Consider the following 14,065-nt stretch of genomic DNA (forward strand, 5'->3'; position numbering starts at 1 on the left):
GTCTGTGCAGCAGAGGAGCTGCACGAAATTCAAGAATTAATTTAAAAAATGCAGAAGGAGCTTGAACACTACTTATCTGTAGGTGGTTTTGTTTTTAAAGTAATTTGCAGCAGGAGACCTATAACTAAGAAAGCAGCAATCCCCTTGGTTTTGTGGGCAATTCAAAGGAAAATGTAGAAAGGGGGTTAGAAATTAACACGGGATCTTCCCAGAAGTAGGAGTAAGAAGTGAAGCAGCGAAAGCAAATAAACAAGACTGCAACAACAGATCCCTGCCAGTCAACTCTAAAATTTTCTTGCAGACCAGCAAGCACCCAGAATTGAGATGTTTCAGAGTCTGACTATACGGGCCAACAGCCCATTTAGAATAGCTTGAGGATCAGAATCCAGAAATCAGCACTACAGTAAGTATAAGCTATTTGGAGCAGTAAGAATTTAAACCTTACTGTAGATTAAGAATTGCATTTTTTCCAGAAAGTGACTAGGCAGCTATCTCCAACCATTATCACAATATTCTTCAGAAGATGTCAGATGGTTAAGAATATGGTGTTTAATAAAAGCAAATTCTGAATTTTACCTGCTGTTTGTACTCAGTATTCTACAGTTGCAAATTGTTTCAGATGCACACAGCCTGACAATCTACAACAAAATGATGAACTTCACAGGCAATGCAGTTTCTGGACTTATCAAAACAGGGTGTGATCAAAGAACACCAAAAGAGCTAGAGACACAGATAACGAGAAGGAACCTTACCTTGCCTTTCTCAAGTGAAAGGTAGGGTGAAAGTCAGATGACAAGAATACCATGGACATCAAGAACAACGTTCAAAGGAATTACCCAGGGCTTTCAGATACCATGCTTGGGCCACAGACATGATGAGAAGTCATTACTGAGTCAGTCTGAGCCCAGTCATTTTGTGAAGAGTTATTCCAAGCTACCATCCCAGGTGACAGACACCACTCTCACAAACACAACAGTAGGTGTAAGCATTTCCATATGTCCACACAAAATAGCACCAACACTTCCTCACCTTTACAAAAGCAACACAAACAGACTACCCCAACTTAGCTCACAGACAGGCTCAGCAGTGAGTATGTTTGTCTTCATCACCCCATCTTCAGAAGGATGGAAAAAAGGCACATATGAACTAAAACTACGAAACTAGAAGAAAACTCCATCCTCTGAAAAATAAGCGTTGAAGAAGCACAAATTCAAACATAGCATCAATATGACTAAGAAGCTAGGAAAGAGGCAGGCACCCTGTAGGCTGTTCCAGCTAGAAAAAAAAAAAATAAGTAGCAAGGTCTGGTATTTCTTGTTTGCATAGAAGTCCTGTTCCCAAAACAAAGGGAGAATAAAACATCAAAAGAGTATTTCATTGCTTAGAGCTCTCAAGAATCTGCTCAGACATCAACTTACTTACATCCCTCTTCTCTAAGCCTTCCAATGGGCCCACACAAATAAGCAGCAGCTCAGGGCACACCACCTTCCCCAAAAAGAATCACGTCTCCCCACTGTCCATACTTACTGCCATCAGAACCAGTATTTAGCAAACTCCTTAGCAGGCAGAACATTCCTGAGCAGCGCTGTGTTTGCCTTTACTTTCAGCAGTCTCGTACTTGCAGATGGTTCATTTTTATTTCCCACAATTGTTTGGGTACAGCCACTGGTGTTTCAGTTCAACCTATCACAGCTGCATGATAAAAAGCATTTCGTAACACGCATCCACGAGTTATCAGTAAACTTGTTACCACAGGACTGAAGTTCTCTGTCTGAGAATGTCAGCAAGAATGCCTCTCATAGCGGAAAGGAATTCACACACAACCTCCTCCCTGGTGTCATCCTGTCCTTATTTCCATCTTCAGCCATCCTGACATCCTTCCAAGAATTCGCACAGTTCTGTGAATATACTTCACTTCCCCTGCTTCTCACTGTAATACATGTTTGCAATAAGCTGCACCTCCTAGTACCTAAGCTATATTGTTATGGATGTACTTGAATTTATGAAATAATGCGTTAAAAAGCTTCAAATAAACAGCTTCATTAACTGATTTTCTCTAGAAATGCAGACTTTAACTGCTTGTTAAGGGTGGGTTTAGAACAAAGATAAAGTTAATCATACCTCTGAACATATCACCATACCACACTGCATAAAGAATGGGAACACTATTAGCATTCTTAACTCATTATATTAACCCTAAAATAGTGTTCAGCATTAAGCTGTAGTTGCAGGAATCAGGTTGTTACCTCCTGATTCTTCAGAAAACTTTGTTCTGCAGCTTCAGAGTAAAGGTTAACAACAAACTCTCAATGCTGCAGTATCAAAAAAAAAATAAAATACACTAACATCCTTTTAAGTTGTCTGTGCTGTACATTTACATTGTTATTGTTAAAATCCCCAACTATTTTATCATTTTCAATTCATAAATCATTCAAATTCCTCAAAGTTGTGATTACTGCTGGCTAATTTCACAAAAGCTGGGAGAAATGCTATTGAAATTAGCCTTTCTATTTGCAGGATTTGCTACTTGCAAAAGAGCTAGATAAAAGATTGGTCTTCTAGAGATATATTTGCTAACCTAAACACATTTCACATCTTTACACCTGGTGTATTATGTGTATGAAGCCAGTTAGGGTTTGTCATGGTTTAGCCTCGGCCAGCAACAAAGGACCGTGTGGCCGCTCTATCGCTCCTCCCCACGATAGCACTGATGTGCGGAAAACAGACTCCACAATCTGTAAGACTGTAAAGTAGGTACGTTTATTCGGTGCTGGGCGGCACGGGGGGGTAGTCCCACCAAAGTCATGCATGCGCTGGACAGTAACTTGCCTCTTCAATTTATACAGTCAAGTATTACATATTCATCAGATTTCCCAGTCCGCCTATACATATGCATGACCCAACCATGCTTGCGCAGTGCCTCTTGGTGGTGGTCTTCGGGGGTCCCAAGATGAAGGTCCATCCACTTCATCACGGTGTCCACTGATTGACCTTTGTTTCTGCGCAAACTCAGTTCTTTTCTGGCTCCCATCCAAACTGCAAGGTCAGTCTTAGCCAGTCCTAGGCGACTCCCCAGCCCCTATCAGGAACTACCCCCTTTGTAAGGAAATGCAAGACTCTGCCTCAGTCAATTTACACAATAAATAAGCACTGTCAGTTCTCTGCACAGCAACTATCAGGCAGTGCTTCTTCTACTAAATTCCTTAACTATCAGGCAAGGCTGCTTCTACTAAAATCCCTTTAACCCCTTCCTTCAGCACAGGGAGGAGAATCAGAAGAAGGCGGCAAAACTTGTGGGTCGGCATAAGGAGAGTGTAACAGAGCAGCAAAGGAATCGAGCAGTAACAACTATTATACTGATTAAAACAAATACAAAACAAGGGAATACACAGGGCCATTCTCTCACCGCCCGATGCCCAGCCTGCTCCTGAGCAACGAATAACCTTCCCCTGGCCAGCTCCCCCACCGAAGTCCTGAGCATGATGTCACATCATATCAAATATCCCATTTGCTCGGTCACTTTGTGTCAGCTGGCCTGGCTGTGTCCCCTCCTGGCTTCTTGTGAAACTTAACTGTATCCCAGTCAAACCCAGGACATTATCCACTCCTTATTCTATACCATTTACATCATGCCCAGGCCCTCATTTTCCTCTTAATCACCATGACTTTTCCCATCTTTAATATATACATACAGATATCATTCCCTTAGTCTATGGACCATCCCTCTGAAACGTCCATTTGAGTTCATTTAATCCATGAATTTGGGCTTCATCTGTTGTACCAGTCTTTCAGGGCAGGAGAGATGATGTGTGGTGATGGGTGGTTGCATGCTGCATCTGGAGCTTGCAACTGGTGTATATAGTGTGGCTCATGCCCATGGTCTGCAGGTTGAAGATGTCAATCTTGATGGAAGTTGCTGGGTGCCAGTTGTTGAAGTCAGGTCCAGTTCCATCACCACTGCACTTTGCTCGGTTTCATCAAAGCCCATCCTTCATTAATCTGGGTGAGTCTTACTGTAACACCACTGACATAACATAAAACAACTGCAGTCATGATGACATACAGTGACATGGTTATTTAGCAATTAACACCATACAATTTAATTTATTGACTATTCTCACCCAAAATCAAACCCCCTTGATGTACACATTGGACTTCTCCATCTTGCTGCATCACCCACTAAGTTCACCCAGGTCCTTGAGCAAAAGCAATCCCGCGGATGCGTTTGCCTTTGCCTGAGGCAGGACTAACCCAGACGGTCTTCCCTAACGTGTTCTGCATGTGCACTACAGGGACTTCATCCTACAGTATATGGAAGTTTTGACTGGGCAGGGTCAGCTCGATTGGTATATCCTCTGGTGTTCACTAACCAGGCGGCTTTTGCTAAATGAGTATCACAGTGTTTAAAGTCCCACGTCCCATTACTTTCAGTGTAGTTTAACAGTCCATTCCATTGTTCAATTTTCCTGGAGACTGCTGCATGACAGAGAATGTAATACATCCATTCAATGCCATGCTCTTTGGCCCAGGTGTCTACAAGGTTGTTTCAGAAATAACTTCTGTTGTCTGATTCGGTTCTTTCTGGGGTGTCATGTCTGCCCAGGACTTATTTTTCAACGCCCAGGATGGTGTTCTGGGTGGTGGCATGGCGCACAGAATAGGTTTCCAGCCATCTGGTGGCTGCTTCCACCATTGTGAGCTCATAGCACTTGCCTTCACAGGTTTGTGGGAGTGTGACATAATCAGTCTGCCAAGCCTCCCCATATTTATATTTCAGCTATCATCCTCCATACCACTGAGGCTTTACCCGCTTGGCTTGCTTGATCGCAGCACATGTTCCACATTCATGGATAACCTGTGCAATGGTGTCCATGGTCAAATCCACCCCTTGGTCACGAGCCCATCTGTATGTCGCGTCTCTTCCTTGGTGGCCTGAGGTGTCATGGGCCCACCGAGCTATAAACAGTTCACCCTTATGTTTCCAGTCCAAATCCACCTGAGATACTTCAGTCTTGGCAGCCTGACCCACCTGCTGGTTGTCTTGATGCTCCTCAGTGGCCCGACTCTTAGGGACGTGGGCGTCCACGTGGCGGACTTTTACAGCCAACTGCTCTAGCCGGGCAGCCATATCTTGTGACAATGGGGCAGCCCAGATGGGTTTGCCTCTGCGCTGCCAGTTGTTCTTCTTTCATTGCTGCAGCCACCCCCACAAGGCATTGGCCACTATCCATGAGTCAGTGTAAAGATAGAGAGCACTGGCCACTTCTCTCAACTGGCAATGTCTAAAGCCAGCTGGATGGCTTTCACCTCTGCAAACTGGCTGGACTCACCTTCTCCCTCAGCAGTTTCTGTGACTTGTCATGTAGGGCTCCATACAGCAGCCTTCCACCTCCGCTGCTTCCCCACAACGCAACGGGAGCCATCTGTGAACAGGGCACATTGCTTCTCATTTTCTAGCAGTTTATTATACAGTGGGGTCTCTTCAGCATGTGTCACCTTCTCCTCTGGAAATTCTCAGAAATCTTTGCCTTCTGGCCAGTCCATGATTACCTCCAGAATTCCTGGGCGACTGGGGTTTCCCATTCGGGTGCGCTGGGTGATCAGCGCGACCCACTTACTCCACGTAGCATCGGTGGCATGATGCGTAGAGGGGACCCTCTCTTTGAACATCCAGCCCAGGACCGGCAATCGTGGAGCTAGGAGGAGCTGTGCTTCAGTGCCGACCACTTCTGAAGCAGCTCGAACGCCTTCATATGCTGCTAGAATCTCTTTTTCAGTGGGAGTATAGCGGGCCTCGGATCCTTTGTATCCCCGGCTCCAAAACCCCAGGGGTCGACCTCGAGTCTCCCCTGGTGCTTTCTGCCAGAGACTCCAGGTTGGGCCATTCTCCCCGGCTGCGGTGTAGAGCACGTTTTTAACATCTTGCCCTGACCGGACTGGACCAAGGGCTACGGCATGAACTATCTCCCGTTTAATCTGTTCAAATGCCTGTCGTTGCTCAGGGCCCCATTCAAAATCATTCCTCTTCCGGGTCACGTGGTACAGAGGACTTACAATCTGGCTGTAATTTGGGATGTGCATCCTCCAAAAACCCACAACACCTAAGAAGGCTTGTGCCTCCATTTTGTTGGTTGGTGGAGACACTGCTGCTATTTTGTTCACCACATCCATTGGGATCTGACAATGCCCATCCTGCCATTTTACTGCTAAAAAGTGGATATCCTGTGCAGGTCCCTTGACCGTTAGTTTTTTAGCAAAACCAGCTTTCAGAAGGATTTGGGTTATTTTCTTCCCCTTCTCAAAAACGCCTGTTGCTCTGTCGACACAACGATGTCATCGATGTACCGTAGACGTTCCAGAGCCTCACCCTGTTCAGTAAGTGCAGTCTGGATTAGTCCATGGCAAATGGTGGGACTGTGTTTCCACCCCTGGGGCAGTCGATTCCAGGTGTACTGGATGCCCCTCCAGGTGAAAGCAAACTGTGGCCTGCACTCTGCTGCCAAAGGGATGGAGAAGAATGCATTAGTGATGTCAATTGTAGCGTACCATTGGCTGCCTTTGACTCCAGCTGATACTGAAGTTCTAGCATGTCTGGCACGGCAGCACTCAGCAGTGGTGTGACTTCATTCAGGCCACGGTAGTCTATTGTCAGTCTCCACTGTCTGTTAGATTTTCACAGTGGCCATATGGGACTATAAAAGGGTGAGCGAGTTTTGCTGACCACTCCTGGACTCTCCAGTTGACGAATCAGCTTACGGATGGGAATCAGGGAGTCCTGGTTGATGCGATACTACCACCGGTGCACTGCTGTGGTACCATTCAGCACCTGCTGTTCTTCAACCCTCAGCAACCCTACAACAGAAGGATCCTCTGGGAGACCAGGCAAAGCAGACAGCTGATTAATTTCCTTCATCTCCAAGGCAGCTATACCAAAAGCCCACCTGTACTCTTTTGGGTCCCTGAAATACCCTGAGATAGCCTATGCCAAGGGAAGTTGTTGAGTCACTATCCCTGGAGGTGTTCAAAAAATGTGTAGATGCAGCACTTCGCAATATGGTTTAGTAGACATGGTGGTGGAGGGGTGACGGTTGGAACTGATGATCTTAGAGGTCTTTTCCAACCTATGTTTCTATGATTCCAAGGATGCAGCCCTGGGGGCAGTCACTATGGGGTGCTTTTGCCACTCATTCCCAGTGAGGCTCACTTCAGCCTCCAACAGAGCCAGCTCTTGGGATCCCCCTGTCACTCCAAAAATACAGATGGATTCTGACCCTTTGTAATCTGATGGCATTAAAGCACATTGTGCACCGGTGTCCACTAGAGCCTTGTACTCTTGTAGATCTGATGTGCCAGGCCACCAGTACCACACAGTCCAACAAACCTGGTTGTCCCTTTCGTCCACCTGGCTGAAGGTAGGGCCCCTCTAATCCTGGTCAGAGAATTTGTTACTCACTTCCTGTAAAAGTGATTTAGAGGTCTCTTCCAGAGGATCAAAAGTAAGATCAGACTCTCTGCTCTGTCTGGAGAGCTTCCTGATGGAAGCTGGAGTGGCATTTTTTCTAGAAGAATCCCCTTTTGTGATTGTTTTTCCTTGCAACTCACACACTCGTGCCTCTAGGGTTGAGGTAGGTTTCCCATCCCACTTCCTCATGTCCTCTCCGCGGTCACACAGGTAAAGACATAGCGTGCCGCATGGTGTGTAGCCTCTGTGTCATCTCTCGAACAGAGGAATGCTTACTCCTAATAGCTGAGATACAGGTCTGTAGAGGTGGGGAATAGCACATATCCTCTTCGAGTTGATGGAACCCCCAGGATAATTTATCCACAGCCAAGATGAGGGAGGAAGAGACATTTTTTTCATATTCCTGGAGTCATCCAGCCACTTCATCCACCACTGGAGAGCTGGCATACAAAGATGGTGCGCTCCGTACAAACTTCCTCCACGTAGGTCGTTTGCACTGGACTTCCTCTGGGTCTGTGGGTAACTGCTCATCATCCGGGTCATAGTAAATCAGCTCCCGCACAGCTAATCCTCTCAGGTACTGGATAACCCTCTCCATATTGGCCCACCTGCCTGGTCAACATACAACATCCTCACCAAAGAGGTACCTTTCCCTCACACCTGACAGAAGTCACCTCCAGATGCTGAGGGCTTGTGCCTTTTTCCAATGGCCTTGTCACTGCCCCCTTCCCTGGCCAGGGATCCCAGCTGCTTGGCTTCCCTGCCCTCTAATTCCAAGCTGCTGGCCCCGTTATCCCAGCACCACAGCAGCCAGGTGACAATGTGCTTGCCTGGGTGGTGGATGGAATCTTTCTGCATATCTTGTGGCTCGCTCAGCGGCACGGACCAGGTGATGATCTCTGGCTCTGCCTCCTTCTCCTGCACTTGTGATGGCCCTGGTTCATCACCATCCCTTACGGGGCAAACTGATTTCTTTGCTTATATCTTTTTCTGCATGGAGATGACTGATACTGGCATGGGCTGGTTTTCTGGTTTAGCTGCTGTGCCCATGATGGGCACTGGGGCAGCCACGGTGCCTGCCGCTTTGTTTTCCCCCCCCCCTTCCCCTTTAGAGCACTGAACAGTGTTGAACAGGGCTCAGTAGGAGTGGGCCAGACCCCAACACATTGCAATAATTTGAGTCTCCCTGGAATTCCCAGGCAGCACACTTCTTCCAAATATTCTACCAGTTTGTCAGAATTCTGCACCTGTTCAGGGGTGAAGTTCCAAAACACCAGCGATGCCCACCATCCTAGGCATTTGCCCATGCTACCCCACACACCCCACCACTCATAGCTATCCAGCCTCGGGGCAGATCTCTGGGAGATGTTTTTAACAAGTTGTTCAACCACAGAGAGACCTGAAAGATATTCAGGAGACACAGCAATAGGAGCATGCCAGCTTGAGCATCCCACAGATACTCAAAATTCTCAAAAGCTGTTATGACTAGCCTGAAGCAGAGAGAAGGGGTGAAAGAGTAAGGGAAAGTACCCCCTCCGGTCTTCCCCACAGAGTGGGTTCAATTTATTAATAAATTCCAAGAGATAGCATCCTGAGTACGGAAATGACTGCAGTGCTACATACAAATACAAGCCTAACCTTAAGCCCAGTGATGTTATCATATCGTAAGTCGACATTACACAGTACAACAAAACGGTAATCCTGATCATCTTCCCAGAGATGATGAACAGCACCACAGGGAATACATGCAGCAAGTAAGGATTTACATACCACAACCATCTGACCAAAGAAATCAACATTTTGACCAGCAACTAATTTATAACAATGTTGTTTTAACACACTCTGGTCAGCCTCGTACTTATCCCAGCCCTTCATGTCCCATGCTGGGCACCAAAAAGGGCTGTCATGGTTTAGCCCCAGCTGGCAACAAAGGACCACAAAGTTGCTCTATCGCCCCTCCCTCCGCTGGGGTGGGGAGGAGAATGGGAAGAAAAAGGCAAAACTCGTGGGTCAGGATAAGGGCAGTTTGACAGGACAGCAAAGGAAGCTAACACTGACAACGATAACAACTGATAAACAGAACATACAAGACAAAGGAATACACAGGGCAATTCTCTCACTGCCCGATGCCCAGTGCACTCCTGAACAGTGATTAACCTCCCGCCCAGCCAGCTCCCCCACTTAAGCCCCGAGCATGAGGGCACGTGGTATCACATGCTCTATTTGTTTGGCCAGTTTGGGTCAGCTGGCCTGGCTGTGTCCCTTTCCTGGCTCCTCATGAAAATTAACCCTATTCCAGCTGAACACAGGACAAGGTTAACGCAACATTCCACACCATTCGAAGTTCATCAACACTCAGTGCTGGGGAAAGGCCAGCGCAGCAGCAGGCTCACAACCACTGCTATGCTCGAATTTCTGAAACGGGCGTATCCTCCTCACACTGCCTCAAGGGCTACCGCTTCGACAGAGACCACGCCTGTACAGATTATTCTTCCTCTTCAGTGACCCACAGAATTCAATAAATCTATTTAGCCACCCTTACATGTTTTGACGAAGCCTAGAAGAAGGAGTAACTGTGAATTCAATTCATCCTGGCCCATAAATTCTAATCATAAGCAGAAGGGAGAGATACTGGCACTGTGAACACAGTGAATACAGTATTATTGTACAGTAATAATAAGATGTTAGCTACTACAAAAATGAAGGACCAAGAGAGGAACAATTCAGACTTAAAAACAAATCAAAAATCTAAAACGGTATTTTGAATAGCTGTACAGCACACTGTTTGGTACACAATTCAGACAACTGGATCTTCCTAGATTTTGAACTCAAGGAATCATCTTACTATATAGATGTGTCATGCAAAACACTAGCAGGTTTTCCAGTTAACTTTGAAGACAAAGAGATATGGTAGTCCTGACAATTCTCACTAATTTTAGTGAGCTTTTAGGGAAGATCTGAAAGCCTGTCACTCTTTGGGACAGGATTCTTTTACACATTTTAGTGAGATATTTAAAAGCTTCTTTGAAATCTCAGGCTCAATGGAGAACACCAACTAAATTTACAATGATTAAACAAATATATGCTGTCACGTCCCATTGTTCAAAAAAAAAAAAGTCAGCAGTAGCAGACAAAACTGCAAGCATGCTAGAGAAGAGCTATCAAGATGCTGCACATGCTATTTCAAGCATATTTAAAACAATGCAGTGGAGGAAACACATTAAAGAAGGCTTTTCCACTCAGGATTGTCTAATCCATACTGTACCAACTGGAAGCAGAGAGTTTGAGAAGTTTGAGAGGAGGGGTGAATTTTGCTTGCGTGATTTTTTTTTTTTTAAACCCATTTCTATTTCATGAAAAAGATTTTTTCATTTTTAGAGTTTTGGAAATGATAACCCAAGAGCCGTTTGTTGATGAAAGCAATTCCAAAAAAAAAATCATGTACCTATACCACAGCTGCCCCAAACTTTACGTTTCACAGATCAAAAGACGAATATGGCTTTCTGGAATGTATAGCTGATACAATTAATGACTGTGTTACAACCTGGAGGAAGGTATTTATCTGTGAGGAAATGAGAAGCTACTAACTTGAAGAGAGGTATATTTCAGGAATAGCAATGTGAAAATAAGCACAAGTACATATTACTTCAGCTCTAATAATACTACTTGTATTTGAAGTTTATAAACGTAATTGGTAACACCTTTAAATGATTACTGCTACTGGATATTTATTGATTGGTACAAAAGAGATTGATAAACCAAGCCTTATTACACCCAAGAATGTAAGCAAGTAAAAGGCTCTTCTGCTCTGATGAGTTTCTCTAACACTACCAAATTTCATGTTCTTCTCATAGTGATTTTGTATCAGATATCTCCATTTCTCACGTTTAAAAATGAAAACAAAAGCACTAATAAGTGTCAGCCTTAACACTTAAGTGAACTTCTTCCATCTTTCACTGGCAAAGATTCTGCACTTTAATAGGCAGGCGATTACAACTATTTAAAATGTCCTGCACAGATACGATGTTTGGATAAGTAAGGAGGGTTTTAAGACTGTTCTGAGTTGTGTTATCTCTGCAAAACTAATAGGGGTAAAAAAAACCCAACCAATCCCCAAATAACAAACCATCGTTTTTAATTACTAAAGTCAGGAGACGTTATCTACCTTAATATGCATACAGAAGAAAAAGAATACTTTCCAAGTAATTTCTCAGAGTAACACCTCTTAGTAAAGGAGCTAGTTATGAAACTCTCCAAGAAGATTTGGTACTGTGTGTCTTAATCACGCACTGCTGGAGAGAGTATATTGGATAAGTAAGGCAGAATCCTATTTTAATTACTCTTCTTTCACAACAGTAAAGAAAGACACTGTACATCATTTGCTTCCACACAGAGCAGATGCTAAGTAAGATCAGACTAGAGGAAGGGGAATGGGGAAGCAACTTAAACACCTGTCTGCTGTATCAGACTCCTCATCAGTTTTTAATTCATAAAACTGTTGAAATTGAGATAATCAGTGAGGTTAACAACACTTGAATTTAAACATTTATTGTATAAACCTCTCCCTGCTCTGACGTTTTCTCTCTGTGGAACAGGTAGTAAAATGTTTTCTCACACGCCACCATTAAGACAACAAGCGAGAAATTCTTTGGTCTCTAAATCAAGCAGAAGTCAATCAAACAGGAAAGGCACTGGTGTTGATGCCAGAGCAATTTTTCGGGACAACAGTGTGGTTAAGGAAACGGAGTGGAGACCGACTCAGTTTCTATAGGAAGAGTCTGAAGAAGAAGCGAGACCACGATCCCTCTGATCTGCAGCAATGTTTTATAGGTCCTCCACTGATGCAGCACTGATTTTATCATACTAATCACTCTGCCACAATACTTGCTCCTCTTAAAAACTCGTGGGTGATATACCAGACTATGACCAATGGTGCAGCCCAACACACAAAACGAGTATCTGCACTTAAGCAGAAAGAAGAAGTTCCCTCCTCTCTCCTGCACACACGCGGACACACAAAAAAAAGTATCAGCCGGACAGTCTCCACACCACAGACTAGGCTTTCAAATTTCTCATTATTAATACCGAAAACTCCACAGCCCAGAAGAGCTTAAAGATCACTCTTCAATGGTTTCCCCTAAATATGACATCAATACGTACATAAAATCAGTGTGCTAGTATATGTGGTTTTCCATTAATGCCAGTAAAACCTTTTCCTCTAGCGCCCAGAGTAACCCACTTTCTCAGGCTGGATTTAACACTCCACAAGCAGGGCAGCAACGCTACGCCAACAGACACCCCAGGCAAGACGTTTCCCCTTGCTTTGGGGGGGAAGAATCGACCACACGTCAAAACAAAATTAAAAAAACCTCGCACATCGCATACACGAAAACAGAAGTGTGCGCATCCACACGTATGTGCACATACACGCCCAGAGAGCCATCTTTTGCGGGAGGCAGCTCCTGTAGCACCGCAGTGACTCCCTTCCCACCGATGTGCAGAGGTGTACGCCTGTGTAACAGATCCCACGCGTCTGCTGCTGCGAGAACGCCAACCGCAAAGCTGCAACAGATCCCCCCACAAAAGATGGCTGGACCCTGGCCCACACGGAGGGGCCTGGGCAAAACTCACACCAAACCCGGCATTGGGCAAGCCCCGGCCCGCAACCCGCCGAGGCCGGGCCGGGCGAGGCGAGCGGCGGCGGGCCCGGGCCGGGTCGGGCCGCCCCCCGCCGCCTGACAAAGCCGCCCCCGCGGCGGCGGGCCGGGCCGGGCCGGGCTCCGCTCGGCGCGGCCAGGCCGGCCCGCCCGGCGCTGCGACGGCCGCGGAGGGCGGCGGGGGCCGGGCGCTGCCCCCGCGGCGGGGGTGCCGGCGGATACCTGGCGCCAGGGCCTGCCTCCCTCCCCGCCCCTCCCCCGCTCCCCCGGCCGCGCTGCGCCGAGAAGCGGGGCGCCTCGGCGGGTCACCCCTCGCGCCCCGCCTCACCTCGGCCGGCGGCGGGCGAGGACGCAGGCGACGGCGGCGCGGGGATGAATGGAGGCAGCGGCGGCAGCGCTCGCAGCGTTCTCCGCCTCACCTCCGGCTTCGCCCGGTCCTGCCGCCCGGCGCCTGATATCACCTCCCCCGGCGGCCTCCCCGCCCCGCGCCGCTGACGCACTCCCGCTGCTACGCCCCGAGCCGCCGCCGCCGCCTCTGGCCCCCCGCCGCCCGCCATGGCGGGGCTGCCGCCGCCGCGGCTCCCACCGCGGTCGCTGCGCCATCGCTCACCGCCGCCGCGGCTGGATCGGCGGGACCTTCGCCGCCGCCCTCCGCCCGCCATGGCGCCTGCCGCGGTACCTGGGCCAGCGCTCGCCGTGGCGGCAGCCGCGGCGCCGGCTCCGTGGTCAGCCTCGGTGGCCGTGGTGCTGGCCATGCCGTGGTCAGCCTCGGTGGCCGTGGTGCTGGCCATGCCGTGGTCAGCCTCGGTGGCCGTGATGCTGGCCATGCCGTGGTCAGCCTCGGTGGTGGTGGTGGTAGCTATGCCATCTCTCACCGTGGTGAGGGTGGTGGTACCTGTCCTGTGGCCCCGGCACACGGCGGGAGCCCAGGGCTGACTTGGGGGTC

At 47.5% G+C, this 14,065-nt stretch overlaps 1 protein-coding gene across 3 annotated transcripts in view; it reads right to left on the reverse strand.

Moving 5' to 3' along the window:
* Positions 1-13,781, reverse strand: part of FAM169A (family with sequence similarity 169 member A) — a 43,178-nt gene extending 29,397 nt beyond the window's left edge. The window contains exon 1 of one of the 3 annotated variants that reach the window (XM_075411609.1): positions 13,730-13,781. The gene's annotated coding sequence lies outside the window, so the exon portion shown is untranslated. Of the gene's footprint in view, positions 1-12,889; positions 12,961-13,447; positions 13,530-13,729 lie in introns of those variants that run through there. The other 2 variants (XM_075411607.1, XM_075411610.1) reach the window with 2 other exon arrangements.
* Positions 13,782-14,065: the final 284 nt, after the last annotated feature.

The sequence above is a fragment of the Opisthocomus hoazin genome, chromosome Z (assembly GCF_030867145.1).
Source record: "Opisthocomus hoazin isolate bOpiHoa1 chromosome Z, bOpiHoa1.hap1, whole genome shotgun sequence".
In the NCBI taxonomy this organism is placed as follows: Eukaryota; Metazoa; Chordata; class Aves; order Opisthocomiformes; family Opisthocomidae; genus Opisthocomus; species Opisthocomus hoazin.